The following is a 25,839-nucleotide window of genomic DNA, read 5'->3' on the forward strand; positions in this document are numbered from 1 at the left end:
TAACAATCACAAAGCAATCAAGACATTGAAGGGTTGGATAAACAATACAATACACCAAGTGAAAATATGGACCATTCATGGGTAACTGGTTCTGTAAATTACCCTTCTTTATCCTATCTCATTTTATTGTTATAGGTTCGCAGTGTCCTCAATATATAATAGATCCACCCGTGGGCACACCATCAATATCATTAAGAATCAGTGACAACTAATACAGAATTAGGGAGACAGTATGTTCAGTTTTTGTTGAGTTTAAGCATGAACACCTATACCAGCATTAAAGGGACAGTAAACCTTAAAAATAATGTTATATAATTCTGCACATAGTGCAGAATTATATAACATTATTTAGGTGCTATAGCCATAAAAGCATTTTTTACTGTTTAATTTGCTAAAATACGGCGCTTTTACAGACCTGCTCTCTGCTCTCTGCTGAGCGGGTCTGTTATTTTCAGTCAGCGCATCGGGCCAGCTGTATAGTCACAGCCCGGCCCGACCGCGCCATAAGACTAAGTGCAGCTCGCTCCTGTGACAGGAGCGAGCTGCACTTAGTGCTATGGCGCGGTCGGGCCGGGCTGTGACTATACAGCTGGCCCGATGCGCTGACTAAAAATAACAGACCCGCTCAGCAGAGAGCGGGTCTGTAAAAGCGCCGTATTTTAGCAAATTAAACGGTAAAAAATGCTTTTATGGCTATAGCACCTAAATAATGTTATATAATTCTGCACTATGTGCAGAATTATATAACATTATTTTTAAGGTTTACTGTCCCTTTAAGTTGAAAACAGTAGTCATTCCATAATGTATAACAAGAAAAAATATATGAAATACAAACATTACAACGTGTATGAAAAAGGGTACTCGAACTTCAGAAGGATCGGCCCTGGAACCTGGTACCTTTTTTAAATGGAAAGGGGAAGAAAAAAAAATAGAAAATAAAATGAAAAAAGGGGGAAGGGGATAAGTAATGATGAGATTAGCTAGGGGGGATGTAAGGGAAGGTCTGTTGGAAGCCGAGGAGGCGGACCCATTGAAACAATTTTACTTTATCTGTGCATTATGTATTTTAACTACTTTCAGAAATGGAACCGCTCAACATTTTAAGATAAAATTACAATTTCTTTCCTAAGATACGGTAAGTCCACAGAATCAATTACTGTTGGGAATATCACTCCTGGCCAGCCGGAGGAGACAAAGAGCACCACAGCAAAGCTGTTAAATGTCACTTCCCTTCCCACAATCCCTAGTCATTCTCTTTGCCTTCGATGCATGGAGGAAGTAAAGTTTTTGGTGTCTGAAGATTAGATTTATTTCACTTCAATCAAGATTTTATTATTTTGAAAGCCAGAGTAGGTTTGCTCTCATCTTTTCTCTCAAGATTAGGTCTACCTGTACTCCACGTTAGTCTCTTCAGTAGGGCAGTGGTGGCTTTAAAGCAGTTAGGAACTTGTAAGGTGGGCCTTGCTGTGTTTTCCTAACATATTTGCTTCCCATTGTATAGAAAGCCAGAGTAGGTTTTTCTACTCTGTGTCTCTTTGGGGAGCTGCGTCCTCTCATACCTAGTAAGCCGTCGTCCTATCGGACATCCAGACTGCAGGTAAGTGCCTTTGTATTCTGGTGATAAGAGACTCTGCAGTTCATAAGATTCAGCTGCAGCTTATATGGGACAAAGGTATCCTTTGTCAGTATATTGACAGGCAGGTAGCAGGCACTAAGATGTGACTGGAGACAAGTAGTCATGACTTTTTATGTATTAAAGTATAATCCTTTTTATTCATTGTGGGTTCTGCTAGCAAGCTGTAGTTTTTTTTAGCACAATTTGTGTAGATGGTCCACATAACTGCTTTATATGACTTATGCAGTCTGGATTTGTGGGTTCTGCTAGCAAGCTGTAGTTTTTTTTAGCACAATTTGTGTAGATGGTCCACATAACTGCTTTATATGACTTATGCAGTCTGGATGCCTACTTTCCACACTTAAACGGTTGTGGAAATTTCTTCTCATACTGTGTTGTATGGGCTGAGAATGTGTTTACACAAAGACTGCTATGACCTTTAGGACAGTTGGGCTGCATAGCGTCTGAATGCTCCAATGTGTTACTTTGCTGTAACAGCTCAGGGGACGCTGCATGTAACGATGTGCGAACATTGTTGGAGATTCTAAACACGTGCTTGTATGCGATGCAGTTTTCTTTGGCGGGTCACTTGACCCATTTCGCCGCTTTGCTTTAGACTTGTGGTAGAAGTCAGTTAGTGTAGTGGCGTCCCCAATATGTTATTATTTTCATTCTCGATCACTACACAGGTAGATCGGTTGTGCTTCCAGGGCTGAGTGAAAGTTTTTAAAAACAGAGATTTCTCTTGTAAGGTGTATCCAGTCCACGGATTCATCCTTTACTTGTGGGATATTCTCCTTCCTAACAGTAAGTGGCAAAGAGAGCACACAGCAGAGCTGTCCATATAGCTCCCCCTCTAGCGCCACCCCCCAGTCATTCTCTTTGCCGGCTCTAAGCAATAGGGTCCCTCTCGGAAGGGTAAAGTGAATGTGGTGTTAGATTTGTAGTTTTTGTTCTACAAGCAAAAGTTTGTTATTTTAAATGGTACCGGTGTGTACTGTTTACTCTCCAGCAGAAAAGAGATGAAGTTTTCTGCAGAGAGGAAGATGATTTTTGCATGTTGTAACTAAAATCCACTGCTGTTCCCACACAGGACAGAGGAGTACAAGAAAACTTCAGTTGGGGGGAACAGTTTGCAGGTTAGTCTGCAATAAGGTATGTTCAGTCATTTATTTCTAGACAAGACTGTGATAATGCTAGAAAAGGACTGATAAGATCCCCATGAGGGAAGGGTAAGCTTTATTCAGAGACTAAGTATGGAATTACAAGCTTACATAACAGGGCTAATTTATGCTGGTTGACACTATTTTATGACAAGTTGACACTTTTTTATAGCAAACGGTTTTTACTAAGAAATATCATTTTTTGAGACACTTTGAAGGTCCCTTTGGGTTTCTTACAGGGGTTGTTACCCACATGGCTAATATTATAACTATTAGGAGTGTTTTCTTAGGCCTCACAGTTCCGGAGTAAGGTGGGAGGGGCCTAATTTCGCGCCTCAGATGCCCAGTTAGTTTGACTAGATCTTCAGGCTCTGTTCACATGGAGGCTCCTGCTACAGTTTGAGGACCCATAAGAAGCTTTTTCCCCATAAATCTGACTCCTAAGGGAAGTTAGGGCCACAGCAGAGCTGTGGCAAGGTGCTAAAGTTGTTTTAACCGGTCTGTTAGCTTACTATTGATCCGGTTTGGGCATTAAGGGGTTAATCGTTTTTCTTGCTAGTTGTGCAATCTTACCAATGCTTTAGGTACATACTGTGAAAAGTTTGGTGCATTTTTCACTGTTTTGGAAAATTGTGTGCCTTTTTTATCTCTTAAAGGCACAGTAACGTTTTTTTGCAAATTGTGTTTTTGCTTGATTAAAGTGATTTCTAAGCCTGTTTGTCTTACTACTAGTCTGTTAAACATGTCTGACAGCAAGGAAAATCCTTGTTCAATGTGTTTAGAAGCCATGGTGGAACCCCCTCTCAAAATGTGTCCCACTTGTATTGATATGTCTATACACTTTAAAGACCATATTGTTGCACTTAAAAATGTGGCCCAAGATGATTCTCAGAAAGAAGGTAATGAGGTTAGCCCGTTGACCTCTCCCCAAGTGTCACAACCAGTTACGCCCGCTCAAGCGACGCCTAGTACCTCTAACGCGTCTAACTCTTTTACCTTACAAGACTTGGCGGCAGTTATGGATAATACCCTCTCAGTATTTTTATCTAAGCTGCCCGTGTTACCTGCAAAGTGTGATAGCTCTGTTTTAAGAACAGATTATGAGCATTCTGACGCTTTAGTAGCTGTATCCGATATACACTCACAACGCTCTGAAATGGGGGCGAGGGATGTGCTGTCTGAGGGAGAAATTTCCGATTCGGGAAAGGTTGCTCCTCAGACAGACTCTGATACGTTGGCTTTTAAATTGAAACTAGAACACCTCCGCTTATTGCTCAGGGAGGTATTAGTTACTCTGGATAACTGTGACCCTTTGGTGGTTCCAGAGAAATTGTGTAAAATGGACAAGTACCTAGAAGTTCCTGTTTACACTGATGTGTTCCCGGTCCCTAAGAGGATCGCGGATATAGTAACTAGGGAGTGGGATAGACCAGGTATTCCATTTGTCCCCCCTCCTGTTTTTAAGAAAATGTTCCCCATATCTGACACCACGCGGGACTCGTGGCAGACGGTCCCTAAGGTGGAGGGGGCTGTTTCTTCACTTGCTAAACGCACAACCATACCAATTGAGGACAGTTGTGCTCTTAAAGACCCTATGGATAAAAAATTATAGGGTTTACTTAAGAAAATTTTTGTTCATCAAGGTTTTCTTCTCCAACCTATAGCGTGCATTGTTCCTGTAATTACTGCAGCTGCTTTCTGGTTCGAGGCGCTGGAAGATGCGCTCCAGACGGAGACCTCATATGAGGACATTATGGACAGAATTAAGGCTCTTAAGCTGGCTAATTCTTTTATCACAGATGCCGCTTTCCAACTAGCTAAGTTATCGGCAAAGAATTCAGGTTTCGCCATTCTGGCGCGCAGGGCGCTATGGCTAAAGTCCTGGTCGGCCTATGTGTCGTCAAAATCCAAACTACTGAACATCCCTTTCAAAGGAAAGACCCTTTTCGGGCCTGATTTGAAAGAGATTATATCAGAAATCACTGGGGGAAAAGGCCATGCTCTCCCTCAGGACAAGTCCTTTAAGACAAAGAACAAACAAAATAATTTTCGTTCCTTTCGAAATTTCAGGAGCGGTCTTGCTTCATCCTCCCCTGCTGCAAAGCAAGAGGGTAACACTTCACAACCCAGGGCAGCCTGGTAACCTTACCAGGGCTGGAACAAGGGTAAACAGGCCAAGAAGCCTGCAGCTGCCTCCAAGACAGCATGAAGGGGTAGCACTCGATCCGGGACCGGATCTAGTGGGGGGCAGACTCTCTCTCTTCGCTCAGGCCTGGGCAAGAGACGTACACGATCCTTGGGCCTTAGAGATTGTATCCCAGGGATATCTTCTAGAATTCAAGGACTCCCCTCCAAGGGGAAGGTTCCACATTTCTCGTCTGTCTACAGACCAGACAAAGAAAGAGGCGTTTCTCTTGTAAGGTGTATCCAGTCCACGGATCATCCATTACTTGTGGGATATTCTCCTTCCCAACAGGAAGTTGCAAGAGGATCACCCACAGCAGAGCTGCTATATAGCTCCTCCCCTAACTGCCATATCCAGTCATTCTCTTGCAAACTCTCAACATAGCTGGAGGTAGTAAGAGGAAAGTGGTGTAATATAGTTAGTTTTTTCTTCAATCAAAAGTTTGTTTTTAAATGGTACCGGAGTTGTACTATTTTATCTCAGGCAGCATTTAGAAGAAGAATCTGCCTGCGTTTTTCTATGATCTTAGCAGGAGTAACTAAGATCCACTGCTGTTCTGACATATGTCTGAGGAGTGAGGTAACTTCAGAGGGAGAATGGCGTGCAGGTTATCCTGCAATAAGGTATGTGCAGTTTAAGTTTTTCTAGGGATGGAATTTGCTAGAAAAAAGCTGCTGATACCGGATTAATGTAAGTTAAGCCTAAATACAGTGATTTAATAGCGACTAGTATCAGGCTTGCTATCAGAGGTATATACTCTGATTAATGTGCAATATAAAACGTTTGCTGGCATGTTTAATCGTTTTTATATATGCTTTGGTGATAAAACTTATTGGGTCCTAGTTTTTTCCACAAGGCTGGCTTGATTTTTGCCTAGAAACAGTTTCCTGAGGCTTTCCACTGTTGTAATGAGTGGGAGGGGCCTATTTTAGCGCTTTTTTGCGCAGATAAAATTACAGACAGAGACATTCAGCTTCCCTCAGCAGTCCCCTGCATGCTTTAGGACATCTCTGAAGGGCTCAAAAGGCTTCAAAAGTCATATATTGAGGAAGGTAAAGCCACAGTGGAGCTGTGGCAGTTGTGACTGTTTAAAAAAACGTTTTTTTCAATTTGTTAATCCGTTTTTTGCATTAAGGGGTTAATCATCCATTTGCAAGTGGGTGCAATGCTCTGCTAACTTGTTACATACACTGTAAAAAATTTGTTAGTTTAACTGCCTTTTTTCACTGTTATTTCAAATTTTAGCAAAATTTGTTTCCCTTAAAAGGCACAGTAACGTTTTTTATATTGGTTGTTTAACTTGATGTAAAGTGTTTTCCAAGCTTGCTAGTCTCATTGCTAGTCTGTATAAACATGTCTGACATAGAGGAAACTCCTTGTTCATTATGTTTAAAAGCCATGGTGGAACCCCATATGAGAATGTGTACTAAATGTATTGATTTCACTTTAAACAATAAAGATCAGCTTTTATCTTTAAAAAATTTATCACCAGAGGATTCTGGCGAGGGGGAAGTTATGCCGACTAACTCTCCCCACGTGTCAGACCCTTTGACTCACGCTCAAGGGACTCACGCTAAAATGGCGCCAAGTACATCAGAGACGCCCATAGCGATTACTTTGCAGCACATGGCGGCAGTCATGGATAATACCCTGTCAGCGGTATTAGCCAGACTGCCTGAATTCAGAGGAAAGCGCGATAGCTCTGGGGTTAGACGTAGTACAGAGCGCGCAGATGCCTTAAGGCCCATGTCTGATACTGCGTCACAATATGCAGAAGCTGAGGAAGGAGAGCTTCAGTCTGTGGGTGACATTTCTGATTCGGGGAAACCTGATTCAGATATTTCTACTTTTAAATTTAAGCTTGAGAACCTCCGTGTATCGCTTGGGGAGGTGTTAGCTGCTCTGAATGACTGTGACACAATTGCAGTACCAGAGAAATTGTGTAGACTGGATAAATACTATGCAGTGCCGGTGTGTACTGATGTTTTTCCAATACCTAAAAGGTTTACAGAAATCATTAATAAGGAGTGGGATAGACCCGGTGTGCCGTTTTCTCCAACATAGGTGTGTCCGGTCCACGGCGTCATCCTTACTTGTGGGATATTCTCTTCCCCAACAGGAAATGGCAAAGAGCCCAGCAAAGCTGGTCACATGATCCCTCCTAGGCTCCGCCTACCCCAGTCATTCTCTTTGCCGTTGTACAGGCAACATCTCCACGGAGATGGCTTAGAGTTTTTTAGTGTTTAACTGTAGTTTTTATTATTCAATCAAGAGTTTGTTATTTTAAAATAGTGCTGGTATGTACTATTTACTCTGAAACAGAAAAGAGATGAAGATTTCTGTTTGTAAGAGGAAAATGATTTTAGCAACCGTTACTAAAATCCATGGCTGTTCCACACAGGACTGTTGAGAGGAATTAACTTCAGTTGGGGGAACAGTGAGCAGTCTTTTGCTGCTTGAGGTATGACACATTCTAACAAGACGATGTAATGCTGGAAGCTGTCATTTTCCCTATGGGATCCGGTAAGCCATGTTTATTCAGAAAGTAAATAAGGGCTTCACAAGGGCTTATTAAGACTGTAGACTTTTTCTGGGCTAAATCGATTCATATATTACACATATTTAGCCTTGAGGAATCATTTAATCTGGGTATTTTGGTAAAATAATATCGGCAGGCACTGTTTTAGACACCTTATTCTTTAGGGGCTTTCCCTAATCATAGGCAGAGCCTCATTTTCGCGCCGGTATTGCGCACTTGTTTTTGAGAGGCATGACATGCAGTCGCATGTGTGAGGAGCTCTGATACATAGAAAAGACTTTCTGAAGGCATCATTTGGTATCGTATTCCCCTTTGGGCTTGGTTGGGTCTCAGCAAAGCAGATACCAGTGACTGTAAAGGGGTTAAAGTTAAAAACGGCTCCGGTTCCGTTATTTTAAGGGTTAAAGCTTCCAAAATTGGTGTGCAATACTTTTAAGGCTTTAAGACACTGTGGTGAAATTTTGGTGAATTTTGAACAATTCCTTCATACTTTTTCGCAATTGCAGTAATAAAGTGTGTTCAGTTTAAAATTTAAAGTGACAGTAACGGTTTTATTTTAAAACGTTTTTTGTACTTTGTTATCAAGTTTATGCCTGTTTAACATGTCTGAACTACCAGATAGACTGTGTTCTGAATGTGGGGAAGCCAGGGTTCCTTCTCATTTAAATAAATGTGATTTATGTGACACTGAAAATGATGCCCAAGATGATTCCTCAAGTGAGGGGAGTAAGCATGGTACTGCATCATTCCCTCCTTCGTCTACACGAGTCTTGCCCACTCAGGAGGCCCCTAGTACATCTAGCGCGCCAATACTCCTTACTATGCAACAATTAACGGCTGTAATGGATAATTCTATCAAAAACATTTTAGCCAAAATGCCCACTTATCAGCGTAAGCGCGACTGCTCTGTTTTAGATACTGAAGAGCATGAGGACGCTGATGATGATGGTTCTGAAATGCCCCTACACCAGTCTGAGGGGGCCAGGGAGGTTTTGTCTGAGGGAGAAATTTCAGATTCAGGGAAAATTTCTCAACAAGCTGAACCCGAGGTGATTACATTTAAATTTAAGTTGGAACATCTCCGCGCTCTGCTTAAGGAGGTATTATCCACTCTGGATGATTGTGAGAATTTGATCATCCCAGAGAAACTATGTAAAATGGACAAGTTCCTAGAGGTCCCGGGGCTCCCAGAAGCTTTTCCTATACCCAAGCGGGTGGCGGACATTGTAAATAAAGAATGGGAAAGGCCCGGTATACCTTTCGTCCCTCCCCCCATATTTAAAAAATTGTTTCCTATGGTCGACCCCAGAAAGGACTTATGGCAGACAGTCCCCAAGGTCGAGGGAGCGGTTTCTACTTTAAACAAACGCACCACTATACCCATAGAAGATAGTTGTGCTTTCAAAGATCCTATGGATAAAAAATTAGAAGGTTTGCTTAAAAAGATGTTTGTTCAGCAAGGTTACCTTCTACAACCAATTTCATGCATTGTCCCTGTCACTACAGCCGCGTGTTTCTGGTTCGATGAACTAGTTAAGGCGATCGATAGTGATTCTCCTCCTTATGAGGAGATTATGGACAGAATCCGTGCTCTCAAATTGGCTAATTCTTTCACCCTAGACGCCACTTTGCAATTGGCTAGGTTAGCGGCGAAAAATTCTGGGTTTGCTATTGTGGCGCGCAGAGCGCTTTGGTTGAAATCTTGGTCAGCGGATGCGTCTTCCAAGAACAAACTACTTAACATTCCTTTCAAGGGGAAAACGCTGTTTGGCCCTGACTTGAAAGAGATTATCTCTGATATCACTGGGGGTAAGGGCCACGCCCTTCCTCAGGATAGGTCTTTCAAGGCCAAAAATAAACCTAATTTTCGTCCCTTTCGTAGAAACGGACCAGCCCCAAGTGCTACGTCCTCTAAACAAGAGGGTAATACTTCTCAAGCCAAGCCAGCCTGGAGACCAATGCAAGGCTGGAACAAGGGAAAGCAGGCCAAGAAACCTGCCACTGCTACCAAGACAGCATGAAATGTTGGCCCCCGATCCGGGACCGAATCTGGTGGGGGGCAGACTCTCTCTCTTCGCTCAGGCTTGGGCAAGAGATGTTCTGGATCCTTGGGCACTAGAAATAGTCTCCCAAGGTTATCTTCTGGAATTCAAGGGGCTTCCCCCAAGGGGGAGGTTCCACAGGTCTCAATTGTCTTCAGACCACATAAAAAGACAGGCATTCTTACATTGTGTAGAAGACCTGCTAAAAATGGGAGTGATTCATCCTGTTCCATTAGGAGAACAAGGGATGGGGTTCTACTCCAATCTGTTCATAGTTCCCAAAAAAGAGGGAACGTTCAGACCAATCTTAGATCTCAAGATCTTAAACAAGTTTCTCAAGGTTCCATCGTTCAAGATGGAAACCATTCGAACAATTCTTCCTTCCATCCAGGAAGGTCAATTCATGACCACGGTGGATTTAAAGGATGCGTATCTACATATTCCTATCCACATGGAACATCATCGGTTCCTAAGGTTCGCATTCCTGGACAAGCATTACCAGTTCGTGGCGCTTCCTTTCGGATTAGCCACTGCTCCAAGGATTTTCACAAAGGTACTAGGGTCCCTTCTAGCGGTGCTAAGACCAAGGGGCATTGCAGTAGTACCTTACTTGGACGACATTCTGATTCAAGCGTCGTCCCTTCCTCAAGCAAAGGCTCACACGGACATAGTCCTGGCCTTTCTCAGATCTCACGGATGGAAAGTGAACGTGGAAAAGAGTTCTCTATCTCCGTCGACAAGGGTTCCCTTCTTGGGAACAATAATAGACTCCTTAGAAATGAGGATTTTTCTGACAGAGGCCAGAAAAACAAAACTTCTAAACTCTTGTCGGACACTTCATTCCGTTCCTCTTCCTTCCATAGCGCAGTGCATGGAAGTAATAGGTTTGATGGTAGCGGCAATGGACATAGTTCCTTTTGCGCGCATTCATCTAAGACCATTACAACTGTGCATGCTCAGTCAGTGGAATGGGGACTATACAGACTTGTCTCCGAAGATACAAGTAAATCAGAGGACCAGAGACTCACTCCGTTGGTGGCTGTCCCTGGACAACCTGTCACAAGGGATGACCTTCCGCAGACCAGAGTGGGTCATTGTCACGACCGACGCCAGTCTGATGGGCTGGGGCGCGGTCTGGGGATCCCTGAAAGCTCAGGGTCTTTGGTCTCGGGAAGAATCTCTTCTACCGATAAATATTCTGGAACTGAGAGCGATATTCAATGCTCTCAAGGCTTGGCCTCAGCTAGCGAAGGCCAAGTTCATACGGTTTCAATCAGACAACATGACGACTGTTGCGTACATCTTCCATCAGGGGGGAACAAGGAGTTCCCTGGCGATGGAAGAAGTGACCAAAATCATTCAATGGGCGGAGACTCGCTCCTGCCACCTGTCTGCAATCCACATCCCAGGAGTGGAAAATTGGGAAGCGGATTTTCTGAGTCGTCAGACATTGCATCCGGGGGAGTGGGAACTCCATCCGGAAATCTTTGCCCAAATCACTCAACTGTGGGGCATTCCAGACATGGATCTGATGGCCTCTCGTCAGAACTTCAAGGTTCCTTGCTACGGGTCCAGATCCAGGGATCCCAAGGCGACTCTAGTAGATGCACTAGTAGCACCTTGGACCTTCAAACTAGCTTATGTATTCCCGCCGTTTCCTCTCATCCCCAGGCTGGTAGCCAGGATCCATCAGGAGAGGGCGTCGGTGATCTTGATAGCTCCTGCGTGGCCACGCAGGACTTGGTATGCAGATCTGGTGAATATGTCATCGGCTCCACCATGGAAGCTACCTTTGAGACGAGACCTTCTTGTTCAAGGTCCGTTCGAACATCCGAATCTGGTCTCACTCCAGCTGACTGCTTGGAGATTGAACGCTTGATTTTATCCAAACGAGGGTTCTCAGATTCTGTTATTGATACTCTTGTTCAGGCCAGAAAGCCTGTAACTAGAAAAATTTACCACAAAATATGGAAAAAATATATCTGTTGGTGTGAATCTAAAGGATTCCCCTGGGACAAGGTAAAGATTCCTAAGATTCTATCCTTTCTCCAAGAAGGATTGGAGAAAGGATTATCTGCAAGTTCCTTGAAGGGACAGATTTCTGCCTTGTCTGTGTTACTTCACAAAAAGCTGGCAGCTGTGCCAGATGTTCAAGCCTTTGTTCAGGCTCTGGTTAGAATCAAGCCTGTTTTCAAACCTTTGACTCCTCCTTGGAGTCTCAACTTAGTTCTTTCAGTTCTTCAGGGGGTTCCGTTTGAACCCTTACATTCCGTTGATATTAAGTTATTATCTTGGAAAGTTTTGTTTTTGGTTGCAATTTCTTCTGCTAGAAGAGTTTCAGAATTATCTGCTCTGCAGTGTTCTCCTCCTTATCTGGTGTTCCATGCAGATAAGGTGGTTTTACGTACTAAGCCTGGTTTTCTTCCAAAAGTTGTTTCTAACGAAAACATTAACCAGGAGATAGTCGTGCCTTCTTTGTGTCCGAAACCAGTTTCGAAGAAGGAACGTTTGTTGCACAATTTGGATGTTGTTCGCGCTCTAAAATTCTATTTAGATGCTACAAAGGATTTTAGACAAACATCTTCCTTGTTTGTTGTTTATTCTGGTAAAAGGAGAGGTCAAAAAGCAACTTCTACCTCTCTCTCTTTTTGGATTAAAAGCATCATCAGATTGGCTTACGAGACTGCCGGACGGCAGCCTCCTGAAAGAATCACAGCTCATTCCACTAGGGCTGTGGCTTCCACATGGGCCTTCAAGAACGAGGCTTCTGTTGATCAGATATGTAGGGCAGCGACTTGGTCTTCACTGCACACTTTTACCAAATTTTACAAGTTTGATACTTTTGCTTCTTCTGAGGCTGTTTTTGGGAGAAAGGTTTTGCAAGCCGTGGTGCCTTCCATTTAGGTGACCTGATTTGCTCCCTCCCTTCATCCGTGTCCTAAAGCTTTGGTATTGGTTCCCACAAGTAAGGATGACGCCGTGGACCGGACACACCTATGTTGGAGAAAACAGAATTTATGTTTACCTGATAAATTACTTTCTCCAACGGTGTGTCCGGTCCACGGCCCGCCCTGGTTTTTTAATCAGGTCTGATAATTTATTTTCTTTAACTACAGTCACCACGGTATCATATGGTTTCTCCTATGCAAATATTCCTCCTTAACGTCGGTCGAATGACTGGGGTAGGCGGAGCCTAGGAGGGATCATGTGACCAGCTTTGCTGGGCTCTTTGCCATTTCCTGTTGGGGAAGAGAATATCCCACAAGTAAGGATGACGCCGTGGACCGGACACACCGTTGGAGAAAGTAATTTATCAGGTAAACATAAATTCTGTTTTCCCCCCCTCCTATTTTTAGAAAAATGTTTCCAATAGACGCCACCACACGGGACTTATGGCAGACGGTCCCTAAGGTGGAGGGAGCAGTTTCTACTTTAGCAAAGCGTACCACTATCCCTGTCGAGGACAGTTGTGCTTTTTCAGATCCAATGGATAAAAAATTAGGTTACCTTAAGAAAATGTTTATTCAACAAGGTTTTATCCTGCAGCCCCTTGCATGCATTGCGCCTGTCACTGCTGCTGCGGCGGCGGCATTCTGGTTTGAGTCTCTGGAAGAGGCCTTTCAGACAGCTACTCCATTGACTGAAATACTTGACAAGCTTAGAACACTTAAGCTAGCTAATTCGTTTGTTTCTGACGCCATTGTTCATTTGACTAAACTAACGGCTAAGAATTCTGGATTCGCCATCCAGGCGCGTAGGGCTCTATGGCTTAAATCTTGGTCAGCTGATGTGACTTCAAAGTCTAAATTACTTAACATTCCCTTCAAGGGGCAGACCCTATTCGGGCCTGGTTTGAAGGAAATTATTGCTAACATTACTGGAGGTAAGGGTCATACCCTTCCTCAAGACAGGGCCAAATCAAAGGCCAAACAGTCTAATTTTCGTGCCTTTCGAAACTTCAAGGCAGGTGCAGCATCATCTTCCTCTTGCTACAAGACAAGAGGGAACTTTTGCTCAATCCAAGCCGAGCTGGAAACCTAACCAGTCCTGGAACAAAGGCAAGCAGGCCAGAAAGCCTGCTGCTGCCTTTAAGACATCATGAAGGAACGGCCCCCTATCCAGTAACGGATCTAGTAAGGGGCAGACTTTCTCTCTTCGCCCAGGCGTGGGCAAGAGATGTTCAGGATCCCTGGGCGTTGGAGATCATATCTCAGGGATATCTTCTGGACTTCAAAGCTTCCCCTCCTCAAGGGAGATTTCATCTTTCGAGATTATCTGTAAACCAGATAAAGAAAGAGGCATTCTTACGCTGTGTGCAAGACCTCCTAGTTATGGGAGTGATCTGTCCAGTTCCACAGTCGGAACAGGGACAGGGTTTTTATTCAAATCTGTTTGTGGTTCCCAAAAAAGAGGGAACCTTCAGACGCATTTTGGATCTAAAGATCTTAAACAAATTCCTCAGAGTTCCATCGTTCAAAATGGAAACTATTCGGACCATCCTACCTATGATCCAGGAGGGTCAGTACATGACCACAGTGGATTTGAAGGATGCTTACCTTCACATACCGATTCACAGAGATCATCATCGGTTCCTAAGGTTTGCCTTTCTGGACAGGCATTACCAATTTGTGGCTCTTCCCTTCGGGTTAGCTACAGCTCCAAGAATCTTTACAAAGGTTCTGGGATCGCTTCTGGCGGTCCTAAGACCGCGAGGTATATCAGTGGCCCCTTATCTGGACGACATCCTGATACAGGCGTCAAGCTTTCAGATTGCCAAGGCACATACGGACATAGTTCTGGCATTTCTCAGGTCACATGGGTGGAAGGTGAACGAGGAAAAGAGTTCTCTATCCCCACTCACAAGAGTCTCCTTCCTAGGGACTCTGATAGATTCTGTAAAAATGAAGATTTACCTGACAGAATCCAGGTCATCAAAGCTTCTAAAATCTTGCCGTATTCTTCATTCTATTCCGCGCCCTTCGGTGGCTCAGTGTATGGAAGTAATCGGCTTGATGGTAGCGGCGATGGACATAGTGCCATTTGCGCGCCTACATCTCAGACCGCTGCAACTATGCATGCTTAGTCAGTGGAATGGGGATTACACAGATTTGTCCCCTCTGCTAAATCTGGATCAAGAGACCAGAGATTCTCTTCTCTGGTGGCTATCTCAGGTCCATCTGTCCAAAGGTATGACCTTTCGCAGGCCAGATTGGACAATTGTAACAACAGATGCCAGCCTTCTAGGTTGGGGTGCAGTCTGGAATTCCCTGAAGGCTCAGGGATCGTGGACTCAGGAGGAGAAACTCCTCCCAATAAATATTCTGGAGTTAAGAGCAATATTCAATGCTCTTCTAGCTTGGCCTCAGTTAGCAACCCTGAGGTTCATCAGATTTCAGTCGGACAACATCACGACTGTGGCTTACATCAACCATCAAGGGGGAACAAGGAGTTCCCTAGCGATGTTAGAAGTCTCCAAGATAATTTGCTGGGCAGAGGCTCACTCTTGCCACCTATCAGCAATCCATATCCCAGGTGTAGAGAACTGGGAGGCGGATTTTCTAAGTCGTCAGACTTTTCATCCGGGGGAGTGGGAACTCCATCCGGAGGTGTTTGCTCAATTGGTTCTTCATTGTGGCAAACCAGAACTGGATCTCATGGCGTCTCGCCAGAACGCCAAGCTTCCTTGTTAAGGATCTAGGTCCAGGGACCCAGAAGCGGCACTGATAGATGCTCTAGCAGCGCCTTGGTTCTTCAACCTGGCTTATGTGTTTCCACCGTTTCCTCTGCTCCCTCGACTGATTGCCAAAATCAAACAGGAGAGAGCATCTGTGATCTTGATAGCGCCTGCGTGGCCACGCAGGACCTGGTATGCAGACCTAGTCGACATGTAATCCTTTCCACCATGGACCCTGCCTCTGAGACAAGACCTTCTACTACAAGGTCCTTTCAATCATCCAAATCTAATTTCTCTGAGACTGACTGCATGGAGATTGAACGCTTGATTTTATCAAAGCGTGGCTTCTCCGAGTCAGTCATTGATACCCTTATACAGGCACGAAAGCCTGTCACCAGGAAAATCTACCATAAGATATGGCGTAAATACCTTTTTATTGGTGTGAATCCAAGAATTACTCATGGAGTAAGGTTAGGATTCCTAGGATATTGTCCTTTCTCCAAGAGGGTTTGGAAAAAGGATTATCGGCTAGTTCTTTAAAGGGACAGATTTCTGCTCTGTCCTTTTGCACAAGCTTCTGGCAGAAGTTCCAGACGTTCAAGCTTTTTGTCAGGCTTTGGTTAGAATTAAGCCTGTGTTTAAACCTGTTGCTCCCTCATGGAGCTTAAACTTGGTTCTTAAAATTCTTCATTCCATTGATATTAAACTTTTATCTTGGAAAGTTCTGTTTTTGATGGCTATTTCCTCGGCTCGGAGAGTCTCTGAGTTATCTGCCTTACAATGTGATTCTCCTTATCTGATTTTCCATTCAGATAAAGTAGTTCTGCGTACAAATCCTGGGTTTTTACCTAAGGTAGTTTCTAACAAGAATATCAATCAAGAGATTGTTGTTCCATCATTGTGTCCTAATCCTTCTTCAAAGAAGGAATGCCTTTTACATAACCTGGACGTGGTCCGTGCTTTAAAGTTTTACTTACAAGCTACTAAAGATTTTCACAAACATCTACACTGTTTGTTGTTTACTCTGGACAGAGGAGAGGTCAAAAAGCTTCGGCAACCTCTTTCTTTTTGGCTTCAGAGCGTAATACGCTTAGCCTATGAGACTGCTGGACAGCAGCCCCCTGAAAGGAATACAGCTCATTTCTCCAACATAGGTGTGTCCGGTCCACGGCGTCATCCTTACTTGTGGGATATTCTCTTCCCCAACAGGAAATGGCAAAGAGCCCAGCAAAGCTGGTCACATGATCCCTCCTAGGCTCCGCCTACCCCAGTCATTCTCTTTGCCGTTGTACAGGCAACATCTCCACGGAGATGGCTTAGAGTTTTTTAGTGTTTAACTGTAGTTTTTATTATTCAATCAAGAGTTTGTTATTTTAAAATAGTGCTGGTATGTACTATTTACTCAGAAACAGAAAAGAGATGAAGATTTCTGTTTGTATGAGGAAAATGATTTTAGCACCGTAACTAAAATCCATGGCTGTTCCACACAGGACTGTTGAGAGCAATTAACTTCAGTTGGGGGAACAGTGTGCAGTCTCTTGCTGCTTGAGGTATGACACATTCTAACAAGACGATGTAATGCTGGAAGCTGTCATTTTTCCCTATGGGATCCGGTAAGCCATGTTTATTACGATGGTAAATAAGGGCTTCACAAGGGCTTATTAAGATTGTAGACTTTTCTGGGCTAAATCGATTCAGTTTTAAAACATATTTAGCTTTGAGGAATCATTTTATCGGGGTACATTGATATTATAAATATCGGCAGGCACTGTATTAGACACCTTATTTCTCTGGGGCTTTCCCATAGCATAAGCAGAGCCTCATTTTCGCGCCGGTGTGGCGCACTTGTTTTTGAGAGGCATGGCATGCAGTCGCATGTGAGAGGAGCTCTGATACTTAGAAAAGACTTTCTGAAGGCGTCATTTGGTATCGTATTCCCCTTTGGGTTTGGTTGGGTCTCAGCAAAGCAGATACCAGGGACTGTAAAGGGGTTAAAGTGTTAAAACGGCTCCGGTTCCGTTATTTTAAGGGTTAAAGCTTCCAAATTTGGTGTGCAATACTTTTAAGGCTTTAAGACACTGTGGTGAAAATTTGGTGAATTTTGTACAATTCCTTCATGTTTTTTCGCAATTGCAGTAATAAAGTGTGTTCAGTTTAAAATTTAAAGTGACAGTAACGGTTTTATCTTAAAACGTTTTTTGTACTTTATTATCAAGTTTATGCCTGTTTAACATGTCTGAACTACCAGATAGACTGTGTTCTGAATGTGGGGAAGCCAGAATTCCTGTTCATTTAAATAAATGTGATTTATGTGATAATGACAATGATGCCCAAGATGATTCCTCAAGTGAGGGGAGTAAGCATGGTACTGCATCATTCCCTCCTTCGTCTACACGAGTCTTGCCCACTCAGGAGGCCCCTAGTACATCTAGCGCGCCAATACTCCTTACTATGCAACAATTAACGGCTGTAATGGATAATTCTGTCAAAAACATTTTAGCCAAAATGAACCCTTGTCAGCGTAAGCGTGGCTGCTCTGTTTTAGTTACTGAAGAGCATGACGACGCTGATATTAATATCTCTGAAGGACCCCTAACTCAATCTGAGGGGGCCAGGGAGGTTTTGTCTGAGGGAGAAATTACTGATTCAGGGAACATTTCTCAACAGGCTGAACCTGATGTAATTGCATTTAAATTTAAGTTGGAACATCTCCGCATTCTGCTTAAGGAGGTATTATCCACTCTGGATGATTGTGAAAAGTTGGTCATCCCAGAGAAACTATGTAAAATGGACAAGTTCCTAGAGGTGCCGGAGCTCCCAGAAGCTTTTCCTATACCCAAGCGGGTGGCGGACATTGTTAATAAAGAATGGGAAAGGCCCGGTATTCCTTTCGTCCCTCCCCCCATATTTAAAAAATTGTTTCCTATGGTCGACCCCAGAAAGGACTTATGGCAGACAGTCCCCAAGGTCGAGGGAGCGGTTTCTACTTTAAACAAACGCACCACTATACCCATAGAGGATAGTTGCGCTTTCAAAGATCCTATGGATAAAAAATTAGAAGGTTTGCTTAAAAAGATGTTTGTTCAGCAGGGTTACCTTCTACAACCAATTTCATGCATTGTCCCTGTCACTACAGCCGCATGCTTCTGGTTTGATGAGCTGATAAAGGCGCTCGATAGTGATTCTCCTCCTTATGAGGAGATTATGGACAGAATCAATGCTCTCAAATTGGCTAATTCTTTCACCCTAGACGCCACTTTGCAATTGGCTAGGTTAGCGGCTAAGAATTCTGGGTTTGCTATTGTGGCGCGCAGAGCGCTTTGGTTGAAATCTTGGTCGGCTGATGCGTCTTCCAAGAACAAGCTACTAAACATTCCTTTCAAGGGGAAAACGCTGTTTGGCCCTGACTTGAAAGAGATTATCTCGGATATCACTGGGGGTAAGGGCCACGCCCTTCCTCAGGATCGGCCTTTCAAGGCGAAAAATAGACCTAATTTTCGTCCCTTTCGTAAAAACGGACCAGCCCAAAGTGCTACGTCCTCTAAGCAAGAGGGTAATACTTCTCAAGCCAAGCCAGCTTGGAGACCAATGCAAGGCTGGAACAAGGGAAAGCAGGCCAAGAAACCTGCCACTGCTACCAAGACAGCATGAAATATTGGCCCCCGATCCGGGACCGGATCTGGTGGGGGGCAGACTCTCTCTCTTCGCTCAGGCTTGGGCAAGAGATGTTCTGGATCCTTGGGCGCTAGAAATAGTCTCCCAGGGTTATCTTCTGGAATTCAAGGGACTTCCCCCAAGGGGGAGGTTCCACAGGTCTCAGTTGTCTTCAGACCACATAAAAAGACAGGCGTTCTTACATTGTGTAGAAGACCTGTTAAAAATGGGAGTGATTCATCCTGTTCCACTAAGAGAACAAGGGATGGGGTTCTACTCCAATCTGTTCATAGTTCCCAAAAAAGAGGGAACGTTCAGACCAATCTTAGATCTCAAGATCTTAAACAAGTTTCTCAAGGTTCCATCTTTCAAGATGGAAACCATTCGAACTATTCTCCCTTCCATCCAGGAGGGTCAATTCATGACCACGGTGGATTTAAAGGATGCGTATCTACATATTCCTATCCACAAGGAACATCATCGGTTCCTAAGGTTCGCATTCCTGGACAAACATTACCAGTTCGTGGCGCTTCCTTTCGGATTAGCCACTGCTCCAAGGATTTTCACAAAGGTACTAGGGTCCCTTCTAGCGGTGCTAAGACCAAGGGGCATTGCAGTAGTACCTTACCTGGACGACATTCTGATTCAAGCGTCGTCCCTTCCTCAAGCAAAGGCTCACACGGACATTGTCCTGGCCTTTCTCAGATCTCACGGCTGGAAAGTGAACGTGGAAAAGAGTTCTCTATCCCCGTCAACAAGGGTTCCCTTCTTGGGAACAATTATAGACTCCTTAGAAATGAGGATCTTTCTAACAGAGGCAAGAAAAACAAAACTTCTAGACTCTTGTCGGATACTTCATTCTGTTCCTCTTCCTTCCATAGCTCAGTGCATGGAAGTGATCGGGTTGATGGTGGCGGCAATGGACATAGTTCCTTTTGCGCGCATTCATCTAAGACCATTACAACTGTGCATGCTCAGTCAGTGGAATGGGGACTATACAGACTTGTCTCCGAAGATACAAGTAACTCAGAGGACCAGAGACTCACTCCGTTGGTGGCTGTCCCTGGACAATCTGTCTCAAGGGATGACGTTCCGCAGACCAGAGTGGGTCATTGTCACGACCGACGCCAGTCTGATGGGCTGGGGCGCGGTCTGGGGATCCCTGAAAGCTCAGGGTCTTTGGTCTCGGGAAGAATCTCTTCTACCGATAAATATTCTGGAACTGAGAGCGATATTCAATGCTCTCAAGGCTTGGCCTCAGCTAGCGAGGGCCAAGTTCATACGGTTTCAATCAGACAACATGACAACTGTTGCGTACATCAACCATCAGGGGGGAACAAGGAGTTCCCTAGCGATGGAAGAAGTGACCAAAATCATTCTATGGGCGGAGTCTCACTCCTGCCACCTGTCTGCTATCCACATCCCAGGAGTGGAAAATTGGGAAGCGGATTTTCTGAGTCGTCAGACATTGCATCCGGGGGAGTGGGAACTCCATCCGGAAATCTTTGCCCAAGTCACTCACCTGTGGGGCATTCCAGACATGGATCTGATGGCCTCTCGTCAGAACTTCAAAGTTCCTTGCTACGGGGCCAGATCCAGGGATCCCAAGGCGGCTCTAGTGGATGCACTAGTAGCACCTTGGACCTTCAAACTAGCTTATGTGTTCCCGCCATTTCCTCTCATCCCCAGGCTGGTAGCCAGGATCAATCAGGAGAGGGCGTCGGTGATCTTGATAGCTCCTGCGTGGCCACGCAGGACTTGGTATGCAGATCTGGTGAATATGTCATCGGCTCCACCTTGGAAGCTACCTTTGAGACGAGACCTTCTTGTTCAGGGTCCGTTCGAACATCCGAATCTGGTTTCACTCCAGCTGACTGCTTGGAGATTGAACGCTTGATTTTATCGAAGCGAGGATTCTCAGATTCTGTTATCGATACTCTTGTTCAGGCCAGAAAGCCTGTAACTAGAAAGATTTACCACAAAATTTGGAAAAAATATATCTGTTGGTGTGAATCTAAAGGATTCCCTTGGGACAAGGTTAAGATTCCTAGGATTCTATCCTTCCTTCAAGAAGGATTGGAAAAAGGATTATCTGCAAGTTCCCTGAAGGGACAGATTTCTGCCTTGTCGGTTTTACTTCACAAAAAGCTGGCAGCTGTGCCAGATGTTCAAGCCTTTGTTCAGGCTCTGGTTAGAATCAAGCCTGTTTACAAACCTTTGACTCCTCCTTGGAGTCTCAATTTAGTTCTTTCAGTTCTTCAGGGGGTTCCGTTTGAACCCTTACATTCCGTTGATATTAAGTTATTATCTTGGAAAGTTTTGTTTTTAGTTGCGATTTCTTCTGCTAGAAGAGTCTCAGAATTATCTGCTCTGCAGTGTTCTCCTCCTTATCTGGTGTTCCATGCAGATAAGGTGGTTTTACGTACTAAGCCTGGTTTTCTTCCAAAAGTTGTTTCTAACAAAAACATTAACCAGGAGATTATCGTACCTTCTCTGTGTCCAAAACCAGTTTCAAAGAAGGAACGTTTGTTGCACAATTTGGATGTTGTTCGCGCTCTAAAATTCTATTTAGATGCTACTAAGGATTTTAGACAAACATCTTCCTTGTTGGTTGTTTATTCAGGTAAAAGGAGAGGTCAAAAAGCAACTTCTACCTCTCTCTCTTTTTGGATTAAAAGCATCATCAGATTGGCTTACGAGACTGCCGGACGGCAGCCTCCCGAAAGAATCACAGCTCATTCCACTAGGGCTGTGGCTTCCACATGGGCCTTCAAGAACGAGGCTTCTGTTGATCAGATATGTAGGGCAGCGACTTGGTCTTCACTGCACACTTTTACCAAATTTTACAAGTTTGATACTTTTGCTTCTTCTGAGGCTATTTTTGGGAGAAAGGTTTTGCAAGCCGTGGTGCCTTCCATTTAGGTGACCTGATTTGCTCCCTCCCTTCATCCGTGTCCTAAAGCTTTGGTATTGGTTCCCACAAGTAAGGATGACGCCGTGGACCGGACACACCTATGTTGGAGAAAACAGAATTTATGTTTACCTGATAAATTTCTTTCTCCAACGGTGTGTCCGGTCCACGGCCCGCCCTGGTTTTTTTAATCAGGTCTGATAATTTATTTTCTTTAACTACAGTCACCACGGTACCATATGGTTTCTCCTATGCAAATATTCCTCCTTAACGTCGGTCGAATGACTGGGGTAGGCGGAGCCTAGGAGGGATCATGTGACCAGCTTTGCTGGGCTCTTTGCCATTTCCTGTTGGGGAAGAGAATATCCCACAAGTAAGGATGACGCCGTGGACCGGACACACCGTTGGAGAAAGAAATTTATCAGGTAAACATAAATTCTGTTTCTACTAGAGCTGTGGCTTCCACCTGGGCCTTTAAAAATGAGGCTTCTGTTGAACAGATTTGCAAGGCGGCGACTTGGTCTTCGCTTCATACCTTTTCAAAATTTTACAAATTTGATACTTTTGTTTCTTCGGAGGCTATTTTTGGGAGAAAGGTTCTACAGGCAGTGGTTCCTTCCATTTAAGCCTGCCTTGTCCCTCCCTTCATCCGTGTACTTTAGCTTTGGTATTGGTATCCCATAAGTAATGGATGATCCGTGGACTGGATACACCTTACAAGAGAAAACATAATTTATGCTTACCTGATACATTTATTTCTCTTGTGGTGTATCCAGTCCACGGCCCGCCCTGTCTTTTTAAGGCAGGTCTAAATTTTAATTTAAACTACAGTCACCACTGCTCCCTATGGTTTCTCCTTTCTCGGCTTGTTTCTGTCGAATGACTGGATATGGCAGTTAGGGGAGGAGCTATATAGCAGCTCTGCTGTGGGTGATCCTCTTGCAACTTCCTGTTGGGAAGGAGAATATCCCACAAGTAATGGATGATCCGTGGACTGGATACACCACAAGAGAAATAAATTTATCAGGTAAGCATAAATTATGTTTTTTACGCTGCGTAGAAGACCTACATACAATGGGAGTGATCCACCCAGTTCCAATTGTGGAACAAGGGCTGGGTTTTTACTCAAACCTGTTTGTGGTTCCCAAAAAAGAAGGAACTTTCAGACCAATCCTGGATCTCAAAATTCTAAACAAATTCCTCAGAGTCCCATCATTCAAGAATCCCTACAATTACTTTATAGAGTGCAAGTACGCAGCATATTTACTTAAGTTACATATTTGTATGTTTTAATGAAAGTTTTTCATGTAATTGGCAAGAGTCCATGAGCTAGTGACGTATGGGATATTCAATCCTACCAGGATGGGCAAAGTTTCCCAAACCTCAAAATGCCTATAAATACACCCCTCACCACACTCACAATTCAGTTTTACAAACGTTGCCTCCCTATGGAGGTTGTGAAGTAAGTTTGTGCTTGATTTTCTTCTGTGATATGCTCTTCTCAGCATTTTCAGAGAGACCCAATTTTGGGAAAGCTGGTGGATCCTGAACCAAAATGTGTGTTTTAGACGAGCTCCCACACTTAAGTGTTTTAGCACCTAGCAACGTTGTAGTTCATAAACTTAACAAAGGAAATAATCAATACATATTATCTAAAAAGAATGGAATAGGGAAGTGCCTCCTTAAAAAATGTAACATGTGCAAATACACTAAGCCTGGTTGTAAAACCTTTTCATCTAGTATTACCAAAAAGTCATATAATATCCACCAACTCTTGACATGTACATCGACTTATGTAATATATTTATTAACCTCTGTATGCAGACCTAGTGGACATGTCATCTGTTCCACCATGGACTCTGCCAATGAGGCAGGACCTTCTACTTCAAGGTCCTTTCAAACATCCAAATCTAATTTCTCTGCGTCTGACTGCTTGGAGATTGAACGCCTAATTCTATCTAAGCGTGGTTTCTCTGAGTCGGTTATCGATACCCTGATTCAGGCTAGAAAGCCTGTCGCCAGGAAAATCTACCATAAGATTTGGCGAAAATATCTTTGTTGGTGCGAATCCAAGGGTTACTCATGGAGTAAGAGTAGGATTCCCAGGATATTGTCCTTTCTCCAAGAAGGATTGGAGAAAGGATTATCAGCTAGTTCCTTTAAAAGGACAGATATCTGCTTTGTCTATTCTTTTACACAAACTTCTGGCAGAGGTACCAGACGTTCAAGCGTTTAGTCAGGCTTTAGTCAGAATCAAGCCTGTTTATAGACCTGTGGCTCCGCCATGGAGTCTGAATTTAGTTCTTTCAGTTCTGCAAGGGGTTCCGTTTGAACCTTTACATTCCATAGATATTAAACTTTTATCTTGGAAAGTTTTGTTTTTGGTAGCTATCTCTTCTGCTCGAAGAGTTTCAGAGTTATCTGCTTTACAGTGTGACTCACCTTACTTGGTGTTCCACGCAGATAAGGTAGTTTTGCGTACCAAACCCGGTTTTCTTCCTAAGGTTGTGTCTAATAAGATTATTAACCAGGAAATTGTTGTTCCTTCTTCGAAGAAGGAACGTCTGTTACACATTCTTGATGTGGTTCGTGCTTTAAAGTTCTATTTACAAGCAACTAAGGATTTCAGACAAACAACTTCATTGTTTGTCATCTATTCTGGTAAGAGGAGAGGTTAGAAGGCGACTGCTACCTCTCTTTCCTTTTGGTTGAAAAGCATCATCCGTCTGGCCTATGAGACTGCTGGCCAGCAGCCTCCTGAAACAATTACTGCTCATTCTACCAGAGCAGTGGCTTCCACATGGGCTTTTAAAAATGAGGCTTCTGTTGAACAGATTTGTAAGGCAGCGACTTGGTCTTCGCTGCATACTTTTCCAAATTTTCCAAATTCAATACTTTTGCTTCTTCGGAGGCTATTTTTGGGAGAAAGGTTTTACAAGCAGTGGTGCCTTCCGCTTAAGGTACCTGTCTTGTTCCCTCCCTTCATCTGTGTCCTAAAGCTTTGGTATTGGTATCCCACAAGTAAAGGATGAATCCGTGGACTGGATACACCTTACAAGAGAAAACAGAATTTATGCTTACCTGATAAATTACTTTCTCTTGTGGTGTATACAGTCCACGGCCCGCCCTGGCTCTTAGGTAGATTTTTAGTTTAAACTACAGTCACCACTGCACCCTATTGTTTCTCCTTTTTCTTCCTAATCTCCGATCGAATGACTGGGGGGTGGAGCTAGAGGGGGAGCTATATGGACAACTCTCTTTGCCACTTCCTGTTAGGAACGAGAATATCCCACAAGTAAAGGATGAATCCGTGGACTGGATACACCACAAGAGAAAGTAATTTATCAGGTAAGCATAAATTCTGTTTTTTTAATATGAATTGTCCTACTTCAGTTAAGCTGAGGTTTGAACATGGTCTGGTTTTTCTATCTTGGCGCTAGTATTGTTCTCAGAAGCCCTACAATTACTTTATAGAGTGCAAGTACGCAGCATATTTACTATAGTTACATATTTGTATGTTTTAATGAAAGTTTTTCATGTAATTGGCAAGAGTCCATGAGCTAGTGACGTATGGGATATTCAATCCTACCAGGATGGGCAAAGTTTCCCAAACCTCAAAATGCCTATAAATACACCCCTCACCACACTCACAATTCAGTTTTACAAACGTTGCCTCCCTATGGAGGTTGTGAAGTAAGTTTGTGCTTGATTTTCTTCTGTGATATGCGCTTCTCAGCATTTTCAGAGAGACCCAATTTTGGGAAAGCTGGTGGATCCTGAACCAAAATGTGTGTTTTAGACGAGCTCCCACACTTAAAAGTGTATTAGCACCTAGCAACGTTGTAGTTCATAAACTTAACAAAGGAAATAATCAATACATATTATCTAAAAAGAATGGAATAGGGAAGTGCCTCCTTAAAAAATGTAACATGTGCAAATACACTAAGCCTGGTTGTAAAACCTTTTCATCTAGTATTACCAAAAAGTCATATAATATCCACCAACTCTTGACATGTACATCGACTTATGTAATATATTTATTAACCTGCAACCTTT

General features: G+C 43.6%; 1 protein-coding gene across 1 annotated transcript in view; it reads left to right on the forward strand.

Moving 5' to 3' along the window:
- The window catches only part of BPTF (bromodomain PHD finger transcription factor), a 923,754-nt gene that overhangs the window by 190,810 nt on the left and 707,105 nt on the right, over nucleotides 1-25,839 (forward strand). The gene's annotated exons all lie outside the window — the stretch shown is intronic.

Source organism: Bombina bombina, chromosome 1 (assembly GCF_027579735.1).
Source record: "Bombina bombina isolate aBomBom1 chromosome 1, aBomBom1.pri, whole genome shotgun sequence".
NCBI lineage: Eukaryota > Metazoa > Chordata > Amphibia > Anura > Bombinatoridae > Bombina > Bombina bombina.